Genomic DNA, 16,576 nt, shown 5'->3' on the forward strand with positions numbered 1-16,576 from the left:
ACAAAATAGTTCCCTGAAAGAAAACAAAATATTCTCAGAAAAGCTAGGAACGTTCAGCAGTACCTATTTTTGTCTCGGCTCTCAAGAGAAGTTTTATTGTTGGAGCTAAATAACAAAGATTACTGAGTTCTGCTGAACAACAGCGCTGCAATATTAGAAGGCTGTTCTTGTTTTTGTTTTTTTTTTTTTTTAGGTCTTTTTCAACCTTCTTAATGACTACACCATTAGTTATTCACAACCAGATACCTGGTTTCCTCACACATCAGCCAATTAAATAACAAAGCAGTCCTCATAAGTGTTGAAAATAATAACCCTAATTAATAATAATAATAATAATAATAATAATAATAATAAATAAGTAATACATAATTAATAATACATACTCAATTATGTGTAGAACATGAGCCTATACACCATTTTCAGACTGGCGCCTGATTTTTTTAAAGTCTACCTTTGTTAAAAGCAGACAAAAAAAGTCAATATGTGACTATTTTGCTTAGTGTCCTGTGTTTAAATCCTTCAAAAAGAGCCAACGGTGGATTTATACAGAGAGGTGACAAAATCTGTCAGTTTGTTGTTGGTGTAAGAAGTGAAAAGGCTATAGACAGGCCCACGGACAGATTATTAACAGGCTGCTAGGCCCCGTTTAGTGCTCTTCTGTTACCTATAAAGCTGGCTTTAAGGAGGTATAAATCTCAGCAGTACTAAAAGGCTCTCTCTCGGGATCAAGACCGTGTGCCTTTACACTAGAAAACAAGCGCTCAGGGGTAAGGGATACGTGTGGGAACGAGAGGAAATGGCCAAAACCTCAGTGCCAGGTTTCTGTGCCCTGGCTACAGTTACTGTAGCATCTTGACCCTGCAGTCTGGTGCCCAATTAAAAAGGCCAAAACAAAGGTTTGAGGTTTTGTTCCTGTTAGCCCCTGCTGGTGGATGCCGTAACTACACCATCTGGCAGCAAAAAGCATTTTTGGAAATCTCTACATTGAAATAATTTAGCATGCAAATTTAGATTGCATAAATATTATTTATATAAATGAAACATACAATGAAATATTGAATAAATATTCACTTAAGTTATAGCAGACAATTTAGCTGTTCCCAAAATCATTTCGGATGCATTTTAAAAGGATGAAATGGACTGTAATTTTCCCACCAGTGCCAATGAGATGCATTCAGTATATTTCTGCAGGTATTATAGACTTCCTTGAGTCAAATGATGTCTCTCTTTTAAAACAGTATGAACATGAAATAAATATTCTAATGCAGTCTGGTGCCTATTTAAAAAAAAAAAAAAAAAAAAAAACAGAGGTTCAAGGTTTTGCACTGTAAACATTTTTCTCCATTTTCAGCCACATGAAAAAAAAGCTCCTTGCTGAAATAACAAATGAGCAAAATGTGAATATTAAATTATTAATTATTTATATAAAGCTTCTAAATAACACTGATACAACTGATACATTACAACAGGCAATTTTCTAGTTACAAAATAAATGTAAATAAATAAAAGCATGAAATAATTTTTCTTACCAGTGACAATGAGTTGAATGGGAATTAATAGTGGATATCTTTGAGACAGTATAAATATGAAACAAAAAGGACCAGATGGCTGTAGTAAAAAAAAAAAAAAAAAAAAAAAACATCAAACTATGTTCATATCTGTTGGCTAACCTCTGTGAGGCTATTAAACAAAACATTCAAAAAACCATCCTCTGTGCTCTAGTGGGACAGACTCGGCTCCGTTTTACTTGTGTCGCTCAGAGGTAGGTGTGCTTTTTGTCTGTTAGCGGGAGATAAGGTCAAGTGGGACCTTTAGAACCAACTGAAAAGCACATGTCCGGGCCTTAATGCCCAGGCATTACGCATCCACGGGGCAAAGTGTGAGAAAAAGACAGATGATGGGGACCTGGCAGATCCGGGAAATCATGCTCAGTTCCAACACAATAAGTGGGACATTAGGCTGTCATTTTGGCTCAAACAGAGTGTGCATTCTGGCTCGGTTTGTGCACATCTGCAGCGTGGAGAGCATTCGTGCATGAACAGAGGAGCTAATGGAGTCACCGAAAGGTTCGAATGCCCTCTTATGACACCATATTCTCTGCAGCAACAGGACTGATGTGATGATCGTTCACCCAGCCAGAAATCCAAACGAGTCTCTGGGCTCAAGTGCGGGGGGCCCTGCAGGTGCTGAAGCGACCCAGCGGGAGTCCCGCTCACCTGTGTGGCCACTGCGACAGCTGCTGCAGTAAAAAAAAATGGTCCGCTGGAGCACCCCATCAATACTTACTATATACGCTTGAGTGTGTGTTTTCCTGTGTTTATTTTTCAGTAGAAACTAACTTGCCTGCTGGGGGTTGGAGTAATTACCAGTCCGGCTTACTCTAGTCATTAGAATTTATTTATTATCCATCAGAAGAGGGAGAATATAATTAGAAATCACAGGGATACAAACATGCAATTACCATTCAAATGCATGTCTCCTCGGCAGAGGCCAGAGAAGCCTTATTAATAATTCAGAGCAGCTTCCTCTAAGAGCCCAATGGTACGACAGCTGACAAGCTGTGTCTGCTCTGCTCCTAATGAGGATTAAGAGCAGTAAGACACTAGGATGTGTCTCCCATGACAAGGAATGACCAGTCGACTGTGCCATGCAGGTAAATAATGCAAATAGGAACAAATACAAGCCACAGAAGTACAAGAAAAAAAAAAAAATCTGCATCTGAATCAGATGATAAAAGATATTTATTCCATCGTAATCTCAATTTCTTTTTTCCAGACCAGTGTCAAGTTACAGAACATTTGCATAGCAGCTTTGTGTGTATTTATCCTTTAATGAAAAAAATCTGTAAAAACTGTAATATTGTGAAATATTATTACAATTTAAATGAATAAATAAGTAAATTAATAACTAAATAAATCTTAGCAACACAAAATCGCATGTATTTAAAATAACATGTCTGTGAATAAATTATAAACGAAAGATAAGAACATGTCTATTATCCCTTAGTGACTAAAAGACCAAACTCCATGATATCAGTAATACTGTGTTCAATAACTGCATTCCTGAATGATGATGTGATAAAAAGTTTCATCACAATAATTGAAAACCCTGCGGGAAGACTGAGATCATTTGAATTTGAATAGACTGCTCAATCCAATCTCTCACCAATTTATTATTTATTTTTTTTATTTTATTTTTTGAACTTCTATGGGCCGGTTATAAACCTACTCATCTCTACCCTGTCTGTATCGAGACTACATAGAACAACATAAGGCAGGCATGAAGTCACTCTAAAGCTCTATCACTCAACAAAACAACAGGAGATTTGCACAATGGCCACACAAATGAACACAAATGTGCAACTATCTGTTGCTCATTGCATTAACTAAGCAAAATGGTTGCAGAATCTCTCAAAAAAATCTCCACTTGTGAGTAATGTTTTATCAATTATTTCTTGACTGCATAAAACCTGAGGAAATGTGGAAACTAGAATCGAACTTGATCTTTTTGAAATAAAAACCCTTTTAGATCCTACGAAAGTTTTGATGTAAAAAAAAAAAAAAAAAAAAACATATAAAAAAATATAAAACAGAATTACATTAAAAAATGGTCCATATTTAGACGATGTCTACAATAGTTGGCTAACCCAGTCACCATCAGTGATGTCACAATTATTTTTTTTTGAAAAACACCATAAAATGATACTATCCAGTGATGCAGCGAAGGTTTATAGAAATGTATTTTAAAGAAATGTTAAAAGTGAAAAGAATGTATTTTAATGTTATATTATATATTAATACATACATATGTTTACTTGGTTTTCATTAAAATGTATTTTACAACAATACAAAGAGGAAATGTTTTTAGTCCTACAATTTCACTTTTATTTGTTTATAAAATTATCGTGCACACATTTTTATAGAGTATTTTTTTTTCATTAGTTATTTTTCTCTATAATGAAGTTGTCCATATTTCGCAGACTGTGCTTAACACAAGAGCGATGATCGGGTCAACACACAGAGGTATAGAAATTCTACACTGATTAAAAATAATCTTTGCTGGTATGAGTATCGGTATTGGCCAACACTCCTAATTTTTGTTATCGAATCGAATCGGTCCTGAAATAATGGTATCGGGTAATACCTAGTTGTAGATGCTGGGATAATAATAATAATAATAATAATAATAATAATAATAATAATAATAATAATAATAATAATAATAATAAACTGTCAGGAGATCGGCCCGCACTTTTCTATCAGCAATAATTTCTGGTTTACAGCTATTCTCCATGTTTGGTTTGCTGACATGAAGGCTTGAATTTTGGTGTGATTAACATTGAATTAGTGTTAAGAAAAATGATATTAATCATGTCAATATGCTGATTTGACAAGTGTTTTGAAAAATGTGAGTAAACAAAGGATGCAAGTTAAACAAAATGCAACTACGTCAATGTATTCACTGCATTGTTTCCCCGTAGGCATATAGTTCCCATCACCTGAGTGTTCAGAGAGTTCACCAGTAGTCCTGTAGTCCTGGTTTGATCTCAAGGACGCCACAGTTAGAAGGTATTGAGTCACATTAGGCTGTTCTCTATTAAATATTGACTTTGATCCTGCAGCAGAAGGCCTGGGGGAAAGAGTGAGCGAGCCAGTCAAACACAGCAGATCTTTGGATCACACACCGGCACTCATCTGTCGGGCGGGCTGCTGATACACGTGGACACTAATAATGTAACATCTATAAAAACACAGCATGTGGAGGCCTGTTATATATTGATAGACCCCGATGGGGGCTGGAGAGATGGAGAGAGGAGATTTTTGCAATAAAAGCACTAACTTTCATTAAAAAAAAATCACATTTTGCTAGTCTAGCCTGTGAGTGTATTTACAATATCAAAGCCGCTGAGGTCAGGAGATTGTTCTATCCCCAGATAAAGTGAAGAGGTCACCTACTCTGGAAAGTTTTACGCCCCCTCAACCCTAGACTTCGAGACACACATAATCCCAGAGAGCAAGATCTCACAAAACAGCGTTTTCATGCTAAACCTCAAGTTCACCTTCGTGTTTGGAAAAACACATCTGAGAAGCACTGACGAGAAGCCTGCCAATCGTCTTGGCAGTTGCCTAGATTAATTCCATAAGTTCTAATTGAACTGTTGGGGCAACAACAGTCTGCAGAACTCTCTGAAATGGAACCAAGATGCGTTTAGGGAATGAAGCCTATGGCAGAGACCCCCGAGAGAACAGCCAACAACAACAAAATGCTAACACCCACAGCAGAGCTTTAATAGACTTGTTTAGATAATACACCAGTCCACCGAGGGATTAGCAAAGTGCCAGCAATACTATTATGTGAACATAATGCTAAATGCCGAGTGCAACCTGAATGGAATACGCAAGCACAGAGGTGTCCAGAAGTCTGAGACCACACTGAAAATAGTGCATGAAATAAAGAGGAAATACAGTTTTAGGATTTAAAAAGAGAAAATACAATGTCACGTTTAACAAAAAATAAAAATAACTGTACTTTTAATTATAAAAACAATTTGTGATAAGACAAACTTTGAATGTTGGTTGGACAAAGCCTTGTTTGAAAGTTTCGGAAGAAAAAAAAACAGTTTAAAAGACCTGAGGTTCAAAGGTTTATAAACGATATAACAACAGGTAGAATGACAGAACAATAGACAGAATACTAGAATGCTAGAACTATAGACCGATTCAGTAGATTATGAATTTTGGCCAACCTTGCGCTCAACGGCTGGGGATTCATACAGGAAAAATGATGTTAAAAATGTCTATTAGGCCAAATAAAATCCATGACATCAGGAAAAATGAGAACAACATCCAACATGGGTTCCTCTGTGTATTGAGGTGAGTTTGACAGAAATGTGGAAAAGAGGGATGTGTTGTTTGTGAACTTGCGAGATGAGTGTTGCTTGGGGAATGACAACTTGATGATGTGGCCTTGCTAGCTGACATTGTGAAGGAAAAGCAATAAAACTAGTGTTGGCCCAAAGACAATGCCTACATTCACACACACACACAGCTTCCATGTCAAAATGTGTCACCTAGACACAGGCAGACAGACAGGCAGGTCAACAGATATAGTCTGGAAGGATATTGGTCTCACACCTCCACTAGAAACAAGAGTGTCGGAATGTTCAGTCCCACACGTCTTAGAGAACATCTTCATTCATGGACAGAACTCACTGATGGCCTGAACTTATATCAAACGTGTAGGCAGTTGAAACGTGCCAACAAAATCAATAGCAATCAACATGCTGGGCATACCTCAATAAACATGACGGATATTCCTTCCGAAAAGAGATATGGAAGGCCACTGAAGTACGATTTATGGCTGGAATAATTCAGGAGGGGATTAGGTCATGTCATGTTACGCTACACGATAGTATGACATGCCATATATAACACTCGAGAAGTGTAGTTAGTGACATATATACTGCCATCCATACATAATGCAATAATACGTTCCCTCTGTTACCAAAAAGACAGCCACCTACAACACGTAAATCAGTTCTGGGACCGTTTTCATGAAAACTCTTAGTGCAAAGAGTTGCTCCAAGTGACAAAATTCTAAGAAAAGTCTTAGAAATGTGGCCGTTTACTAGTTAAGATCCTAGTAAAGATGCAAGTTATTCACTAAGCATCTTAACCCTTAAAAGTTCTTAAGTTCAAAAGGAGTTGGGAGTAGGAAGGAGGACTTTTAAGAGGTTTAAGGGTTTCTTTAGGAGAAGAGAAAAGGGCGAAAAGATGAAGAGGGAGAAGAAAAGTGTCGCAGACAATGGATGACAGTGTTAAAAAGACACTCCAGATTAGATCGTGCAGTTATCATGTTTGTTAAAGACATGAGAACATCGACACCAACGTTTCTTTACCTGGGTTGGTGAAGAGACATGGAAACATTCACAACAAAGCCTTGGACACGCTGCCAGGAAAAGAAGCTGCATCTGCATTTGGCACGAACCAAGCAGTCAGCTCAATATCCCTGTCCAATCTCCTCTCCTCACTGGGTTCAGGAAGGTTTAGCACTGGCCTAGGCTCCACACTCGTACTGGTCTCAGCTCAATGGCTGTTCCAGAAACATATGAGTGGGTACACTGGCTTCCTGTAATCCTTGAACAAATGACCTCGACATCGAGGAAAAGATGCATGAAGGGGAATATGTGAAAGCCAAGCCAAAAGGTGCACTGAGTAGCATAGCATCACACGAAGGCCTTAAGAATATAGTGGTATCCGATGAATGCTAATGAGTGTGCCACACACTCAAGGTTACAATGTCCACTGTGAACAGAATCACATACTCACAGAACAAGACGTGCTGATTTTACACAAGAGACACTGTGAGGACAGCCAAAATTTTGCCTCAGCCAGTTTCAAGTGCAATTTAAGAAGTCAAAATCACCTCAAATACATTCCAGCCCCATGGATAAGTGAATCGCTTCATAATGAGGAGCAGAGATAGGTGAGCTACCATTCAAAAGTTGACGTTTCTTATGCTCACCAAGGCTGCATTGGATCAAAAATGCAGTAAAAACAGAAATATTGTGAAATAGTATTACAATTTAAAATACCTGCACTTTATATATATAGATATAGATATGCAATTTATTCCTGGGATGGCAAAGCTGCATTTCAGTGAAAATCAGTGTCACATGATAGTTTAGAAATCATTCTAAAATACGTATGTGATCCTCACGAAACATTTCATATGCTGTTCTTCTGTAGCAATCTAAAATTCTTTCCTGTCACTTTTGATCAATGCATCCTTGCTGAATAAATGTATGAATTTCTTAAAAAAAAACCTTCTGACATGCCTTTTACTTTGGATTATGCAAGTCAACAGCGATGCTTTGAAGACACTTCTACAGACCAAATCTCTCTTTAAAAAAAGTGGGGGGAAAGGTACTACTGTTTACACTGTGCACAATATTCTGCTGCATCCTGGCCAGCATTAAATGCATTCTTCTCACAAAGCAGTAGCAGCATTCATTTTGAATCACTCATGAGGAGCTGGCTTTTAACAGACCCTCTATGCTGTACTGCATAAGAGCAGCGTGAGACCAGACAGCTTTAAAAGACGGCTGCTGGTGAGGGTCAGCATCCAAACCTTTTATTAACAGTAGTCAGCCCCAGCAGAGTCTTTCCACTCCAAATCACTTCAACCTCAACTGAAAAATGAAGCGTTAAACAAAGTACAGTTTAGTCCAGTTTATTTTTAACATGCTGGTTAGGACTGCTAAACCTGAAATTGGTTTTGGGTGAACTAATAAAGGCCATGGTTTGTGGAAACATAGCAGTCAGCCAATCTGAATACAGCTTGATGGTTTCAGAACACTCTTGCTGTTTCTGCCCAGCAATTATCTTCAAAAACAAGACAAATATATTGGGGAAGCAAACTTTTCATTTCTTGTCTTTTTTTAAAGCATAAATGTCGCACCTTCGGTTATTCTAAGAAAAACTGTGGGTGGTCTCTAGGCATGCCATGTGAAGCTAAGACGTTTTAATAATAAAAGAGCAGTCTGCCTTAGTCTTAGTCAACTATGAAAAAACTAAACTTACTAAACTCAAGAACAGTGCAACTCAAAGAATAATGTCTGTTATTCAGAGAACCATACTGGAGCTGAGATTATAGGGTTTTGCTCTTTGGCCTATAAATAACTAAATATGTTCAACACACAGAAAGAGAGACAGATATTGATTTTGGGTATCCTCTGTGAAAGGGTTTGGCTCCTCTGCAGGAATAAGAGGACCAAAAGCCCAGGCCTGAGGAACCAGGGATGCACTAGTAAACCCGCCGCTGTTTCTGTTTAATCCACTCTAATCCTAAAGTCTACACACTCAGGCCCAAAGCAGGCATACATTTGAAACTTTTAGAGATCAAAAAATGGATTTTGTTGTATGGGTGTTTTTGTGCATGTCCTCCCTCCATTACTGACTCCAGATGACTACAATATGCAATTAAGCTATGTTCAAAATAAGCTATTAAAATGTACCCTAGCAATCCTAAATCATTGTCAAGTCCCCTCTCAAGATCCAAATACAGAAATAAAAGAAGAAAATAAAGGACAGGAAAAGCAGAGGCTAAGCAAGATAAGTGTGCCAGCAAAGACACCCAGGAATGAAGAGAATAGATTGATATAGCAATTACACATTATTCAACTGCAATGCATACATATCCATATACTAGCCTTCCCTGCTCCCTGTGCGCATGTATATGTGTGCATCCCTGCACCTGTGCATGACACTGGGCTTTATAACAGCATGAGCATGTTTAAACCATGTACAATTTCTCTTTTTCTACTTTTTTTGAGCCAAGAACTATAAATATATATATATATATATATATATATATATATATATATATATTAGAGGTGGGCATAGATATTTTTTTTAATCTAGATTAATCTCACTGTGATCTTGAAATTAATCAAGATTAATCTAGATTAAAATGCCTCACTCGAATTCTGCCGAAGGCATTCAGAATATGTGTTACCCAAATAAAATTGACAAACAGTAAGTCTTTGAGAAGGGGTTTATCAAGCTAGGTGGTGCATTAGAAAAGGGGCTAATCTCCTGTTCCCAAAATGTATCACAAAGTGCATGAAAAAGACAAACTAATTCCACATTGCACAAGGTGCAATCAACCTTACACCTGTTTCACACCAATGTTTAATTTTTTTTCAAGTTTGTAGGTGTCAAGGTACAGAAACCAAATAATTAAATGTAAAATAGCACTGGATAGTCTTCAATGTAAAAATGAAATATACAATCAAACCTACATTTATTCAGACACCTTCAACATGTCTCACATTATTACAGTTTTATTATATATATCAAAAATTATATCTGGTGTCTGAATAATTTTTGGTTTGACTGTTAAAACTATAAAATTAATTCAGTCAAGAGGAGTGAGTGATTTTCATTTTCTTGGATTAACATTACAGCAGCCAGTCGCTAAATTAGGCGCGGTCACTTTAAGAGACGATGAACGCATCCAATATAATACACATCCCATTTTGTTCCTCAACTGTTTACTTTCACTTAAGAAATAACTGACAGTTTTTTCGAGCTTAATTTCCAAGGTGGATATTTTGACATATTTTGTATGTATTTGTCGGCACAAGAGCAACAATAAGCTAATTCGATGTTCAAAGGTTTTGAGACGCCTTTCTCTGCGTGAGCCCTAAACACCACCAGAACACCGTGGTGTTGCATTGGGCTCTTTCACATCTTTTTGTTTGCTCAAACTGCGATTTGCATTTGTTCGTTCGGATGCAGTTCAGTGTCGCTGTCCGTGATATGCGGCTCTCTCTCTCGTGAGCACCTAACGGCACGCGCTACTCTGTTCAGCTTTTCCGCATCTTGCTTTAATTTAATGGATGCTTTAATGTTTAATTCGACAAGTGGTAAAGCTTAACAACACGTGAGAAAGATAAGCTTTCGTGACGATGCGCAGCAGTGGCCGTCAACTGTCCTGAGCATCTTTTTAGGCTGGCCTCAGCCAGTCGGTTATGTAAAATATCAAGGTGAAAGTCATCATAGCTTGCTTAGTATAGCTCCCAACCCAACTTTGAGAATAGATTAACGGCGATATTTTTTTTATCGCCCAATAAGAGTCTCGCGTTAACGCAGCACGTTAACGCCGATAACGGCCCACCACTAATATATATATATATATATTTCTTTTTTTTATGAACATGTAAACCCCTTTTCAACCAGATTTTTATGCTCATTAGACAATGTCTATTCAGTACTGTAACAGGTGTGTGTGTGTGTGTGTGTGGTCTATGTACTGGCCTTTACGTAAACCCTATTTATAACATGTCACTGTGCTGACATAAGATGAGTTAGGGAGCACAGGAAGCTCATCTGACATGCCCCAATGGTGGTCTGTCAGGTGTGAACGCTAATTTGACAGCTACTTTTGTACTACAGATTAATCTAATTGCAGGGGTTCTCTCTCTTTTGCATTTTCAATCATTTTGATACAGGAAGTAACTTATTAGAACATGTGAACGAGTCATGAAATAAGACAACTATGGCAAAGAGATTATTTCCTGGCAGCCCTGAACTACAATAACCATTATATGAAAGTACGAGGAAAGGTCATGCACTGACAATACAGAACACGCGCACAGGTGTGTACACGTAATAACTACACCGAATCTATATTCTAAAATCCACAGGCAAAGACACATTGCAAAAATAATGAAAGATGACAACTTCTTTGCTACAGACACTTTGCATTTGTGTGTGTGTGTGTGTGTGTGTGTGTGTGTGTGTGTGTGTGTGTGTGTGTGTGTGTGTTTAAGCCAGAGGGGGGTATTTCACAGAACACTTCCATCAGCAAGCTGAAATGATTGTGAGCAGGTATGAGAGGGGAATTTTCAAAACAGAAAAGACGAGACAAAAAAAGCAGAGAGAGCAAGGAAGCAAAAGAAACACAGGGAGGGAGGGAAGCAAAATTTATAAAGAACAGAAAAAAGAAATGAAATAGAAAAGAAAGAAAACAAATTATAGGAAGAAAGGACGGAGTGAAGAAAGGAAAGAAAACAAGAGAGCCTCGGAAGGAAGACAGAAAGTAAATAAAAGGTTTAAGAAAACAAAGGAGGAAAGGAACAGTGAAATCAAAAGAAGAAATGAAGGACATCTTAGAGGAAAGAAAGAAAGAAAGAAAGAAAGAAAGAAAGAAAGAAAGAAAGAAAGAAAGAAAGAAAGAAAGAAAGAAAGAAAGAAAGGAGGATGGAGAAAGCACTAAATTAAAACAGAGGGAGCAAAAGAATGAACAAAGGAAAAAAAATCGAACAAAAGAAGGAAGAAAGGAAAGGAAAGGAGGGAGGAAATGATGGTTGAAAGAACAAAGTAATAAAGGAAGGCTGGAAGGGAGGGAGGGAGAATATAACACAATACTGTATAACACAAGAATGCTAATGATGGGTATTTTCACAGTGGATTCGTTTGAGTAGATAAGATGCTCACTGAGAAGGTCACCACACACTCAACCAATAGCAATCCTTACTGAGATACAGCATCAATACAGAGCTTCGAGTGCAACGAAAGACTTGAGCAAGTCAGGTCTGTGACTACCAAACCAAAGACGACATGAAAGAAACAACATGAATCACACTTGTTTTTCAGACGGAGAGGGATTTCTGGTGTGGTGCAACACTGCCCCCTACTGTTTACTCTGTGATGTGCACAGCTTGACCAAGGGTGTGTGCTAGCCAGACATACCTAGTGAAAACCAGTGAACACTAATAAACACATTTTAATAATCTCAGAATGATAACAGGACATTATAGTATGTCTTTGAAGCAAAGATTACTGCATATGCAATCGTCTTAAAAGTAAACAGAAATATCAGCAGCAGCCATAGCAATCAAAACTGCAGAAAACAAAACAGGCACGTTAATAGAGAGAAACCTACATGATCAAGACACTGCTGACATTTGTTTTTAAGACTGAAGCACACTAGTAAAAAAATAAAATAAAATGGCTGAAATCAACAGAAATAAGCAGCAAAAACGCTGTCAACATTGTTAATAATTAAAAAGTTGACATGGCTTATTAAAATTGTTTCTGAAGGATCACTGCAGACTGAAGTAATGGCTGCTGAAAATTCAGCTTTACGGTCACAAAAATAAAATATATTTTAAGATATAACAGAAAACAGTTTTTTTTTTTAATTTAACGATTTACTCCATGATTCAGTTTGATTCACAATTTTGATTTCACGATTCAATTTTCTTACGATTGTTTTTAACAAAATGACATTGAAGACATACTGTAAATGAAAAGGTGTCATTTTATTATGCTATTGCTGCACATTTCTTTGTGAAATTGAAATATAACAAAACCCCAAATTAAACAGGTAAGTTACTCAAATAAAAGAAATCTCTTAATATGATCAAACTAAGGCTTTTTCTGTGGTCTATCCATTTAAAACACTAGGCAACCACTAGATTTTAATCATTATCCAAACAAAGATGCAGCATATATGCAGCACAAGTAGTTTTTTAATTGTATAATTTAGAAATTTGAAGCAAAAACATAATGGTCTGACTATACTACATAAAAACATATCTGAAAGAAACAGCAGAAGCTCTGAAAGAGATGCAGTTTCACTCTCTGACAGCAGGTGGTGCTTATGAACACCAGCAATACAGTGTTTCCTGGGTTACCGCTGTAAACAAAGCAGCACAGCGCTTATGAATGCTGCTTGAATATGCATTTTTCAGATGCAAGATGAAAAGAAAATACCACGTCAACTTTTCTAAAAAGAGTCAGTTCCCCTCAGAGATAAATTCACATAAACTCCTAATCCAATTGTATCGCGATCTGTTCATGTCTACCGATTTTGAATCGTCACATATTTGAATATATTTTCGACTGGCTCCTGGTTAATCATTACATCCCTAAAAATGCGTACAAAAATAAGAAGCCATTATTTATAATCACAATTACAGATGACTCTGAGCTTGTTGAAATGCATTCAGGGATTGCCTTCACTATAGGATAGTTTACAATGGGAATTGTAATATTGTAATATTCACTATAGAAATACATTTTCAATTACTTAAATCACTAGGTTTTGGCACAGAGTTAAGTCTGTCTTTATCCCTCAGACCTGTAAACTTCCACACAAAAGATTTGATAAACATCCCAATAGCACCACAAGTCAGTTCCACAGAGGCTATAAATACTGCAACAATTGCCAACATACTCTCCAGTGAGTTCCAAGTCATATTTTGTAACATCCTGTTTAGAAACCCAATAAGATCACAGCATTTTGAGCTTTGGATCAACAAACAAGGATTGCAAGTTCTTGTATCTCTGTTTTGTCATTTCTGTAAGATTTTATAACTATGGGTTCAATACCAGTTAAACTCTATTGACAACAACTGTGAGGAGCTGTAAAAACAATTGAAAACCACATTAATAGCAACAAGCTTACAAAGGAAGATTACGGGCCAAGGCATTGCAATAGGATGGATTTTTATTTTCATTTTTTTTTTTTAACACCATTCTAAAATAATAGGTATTTGAATCGCAAATTGAAACTAGAATGACAAAATAGTTTACTAACTGTGACTTAAGGATGCATGATATTATCGGAACGTTATGAGAATCAGCAGATAAAGGCTTAAAATGAAAATCAGCATTGGCTGAAATTGAAAAAAAAAAATTGATATGCCTTGTTGATAAGACAAATAATGTGCTCAGGGTGAGCTAGCAATAAATTCACATAAGCAGTGTAGCATAATGCACATACTGGATAGCGCAACTAACCGGACAGGTATAGCCTCTCCCGGGTGACAATGACGGTGCGGTCAGGCCTTTTATTTATTTAGGGGGTGCTGTAGGCTTACTTTTACTAAAATGAAAGTAAAATGCACAAATAGCATTATTCTGAATAAATAAAGCAGTAATTGATGTCATCAAATCACAAGTGTGATTTGATTTAAAAATCAGAAGCTAAAGTTTACATGAATAAAAACAACAAACATGACATTTTGTGAATTAAAGCTTTAGTCCGTAAGTTTTGCCTCTTTGTCGTCATCTCTGTTTGAAACCTGCAATTGCAGTTATGTGCAGAATTATCTTCTTTACGTGGGTTGTGCATCGGTACGGCTCTTCAGCATGGATGAATCTAACGTTTTGAGGTGATTGACTCAGTCAACACACCAGTGTGGATATTCACTGTACTTCGGAAATTACAGATACTCCGTCTTGGAAGTATGATCAAAATAAGAAGTTTCAACTGAAAAATGTCATCTGAACAAGTTAGTAACATGTCTGCCAGTTTTTTTTCTGACCAATTGAAAAAAAAAAAAGGTTTTACAGTAAATTGTGCTACCAAATTATTATTAAATCTAAGTTAACAGTTAGTTCCAGGTTTGGAGTGTGGAGGTGGGTTAAAAACGAGATGAGTTAAAAACTATGATTCATGGTAGCCAATCAGAGCCAGTGTTTTTACACACATGCCGGCACATGCGCCAAGCGCCAGCGGCGCCAAACACACACACACACACACACACACACACCCAACAGCTACACAGAGATTGGCAGCAGCAGCAGAAATGGCGAGTCAGGAGCCGATGAAAAGTTGGCATTTTCAAGGTGGAGATATAAGCACTACTTCAAATTGATTGTGGTCAAAAACAAGAATGTGCATGTAATGTGTGACACACACATCTACGAAGCCAGTGGCCCAAAACACTTTTCTTACAAAGATAATACTTGAAGTGCAGGATAAAACTTCTTTTGACGTGCAATAAATATCGAAAGTTATGTACGAACACCTGTCTGTTCTACTCATTTCAACTGACTTGTGAAAACTGCAAAAAAAAAAAAATCTTTGACATATAGCAACTTTTTTTTTTTTTTTTTTACACAAATAGTTGCTTTCCCTGGTAATGGGTTACTTTTATTATAGAGTAATTCAGTTACTAACTCAGTTACTTTTTGGAACAAGTAGTGAGTAACTATAACTAATTACTTTTTTAAAGTAACGTTCCCAACAGTGCAGAGTGCACTGTGCCATAAAACAGCCAAAACCTGACACTTCACACAGACACATACACACACACACACACACACCTTACTTCACAACCGGCTCAGACTGAATATCAAAGCAGAACATTCCCTAGTAGAGGACAATTATTTTCACACATCATTTTCAAACAGATTTTCTGTCAGAATATATCTATCCACATGCATATTCACTCTGATAAATAAGTTTGTGAAGGTTGGGTGTCTGAGCTTCATGAGAAATCCAGGAGGTCTGGGTGACAGATATACATTAGTGGGATTTTTCTACAATTCACAATCATATTGCACCTCCAGCTGTGATTCCTCTTCCAGAAAACAAATACATCAGAATCAAAGAAATCCACTGCATTCACAGATATGTGGTAAAAAAAAAAAAAAAACAATAATATAATAATTGCACTGTAATTTAGCTAAACCTATATGTAGTGAATAAAATGAACATATACATGTACTGCGATCTGTTAAATTTTCAACATATATATATATATATATATATATATATATATATATATATATATAAATATATATATATATATATATATATATATATATATATATATATATATATATATATATATAAATCACATAAAAGAACATAAAATTACTACAGCTGACCCTAAAACATTTTTTATTACAGTTTCTCTTGATGAATGTTTTTCCACTGTTGCACAGCATTGCTTCCAGTCAACATAAACAGCAAAACATATTTTCAACTAGGATTCTAAGAAAATTCATCTCATTTGAGTGTCTAAACTAATTTGATACTATTCATACACATTTAGTGTGTCAATTATGCCCTTGAAAATTCCAGCACCTGCTGTCTATCACTATTTAAACTGATAAAAAAAAGTCTTGAAGATAAAAAGAGGGCAGACAAATAATAGTCCAACCATTATAAGGTGTCTAAAAACAAACATCATTACTTAAGTTACTACATACTTTAATAAATTGTTGTAAAATTTGTAAATAGTAGTATTTATTTCACCTTTATAACCACTAGA

The 16,576-nt window shown here is 36.5% G+C and overlaps 1 protein-coding gene across 1 annotated transcript in view; it reads right to left on the reverse strand.

Moving 5' to 3' along the window:
• Window positions 1–16,576, reverse strand: part of ctnna2 (catenin (cadherin-associated protein), alpha 2) — a 392,860-nt gene that overhangs the window by 302,317 nt on the left and 73,967 nt on the right. The window lies entirely within an intron of this gene.

This window comes from Carassius auratus, chromosome 1 (genome assembly GCF_003368295.1).
Source record: "Carassius auratus strain Wakin chromosome 1, ASM336829v1, whole genome shotgun sequence".
Taxonomy (NCBI): domain Eukaryota; kingdom Metazoa; phylum Chordata; class Actinopteri; order Cypriniformes; family Cyprinidae; genus Carassius; species Carassius auratus.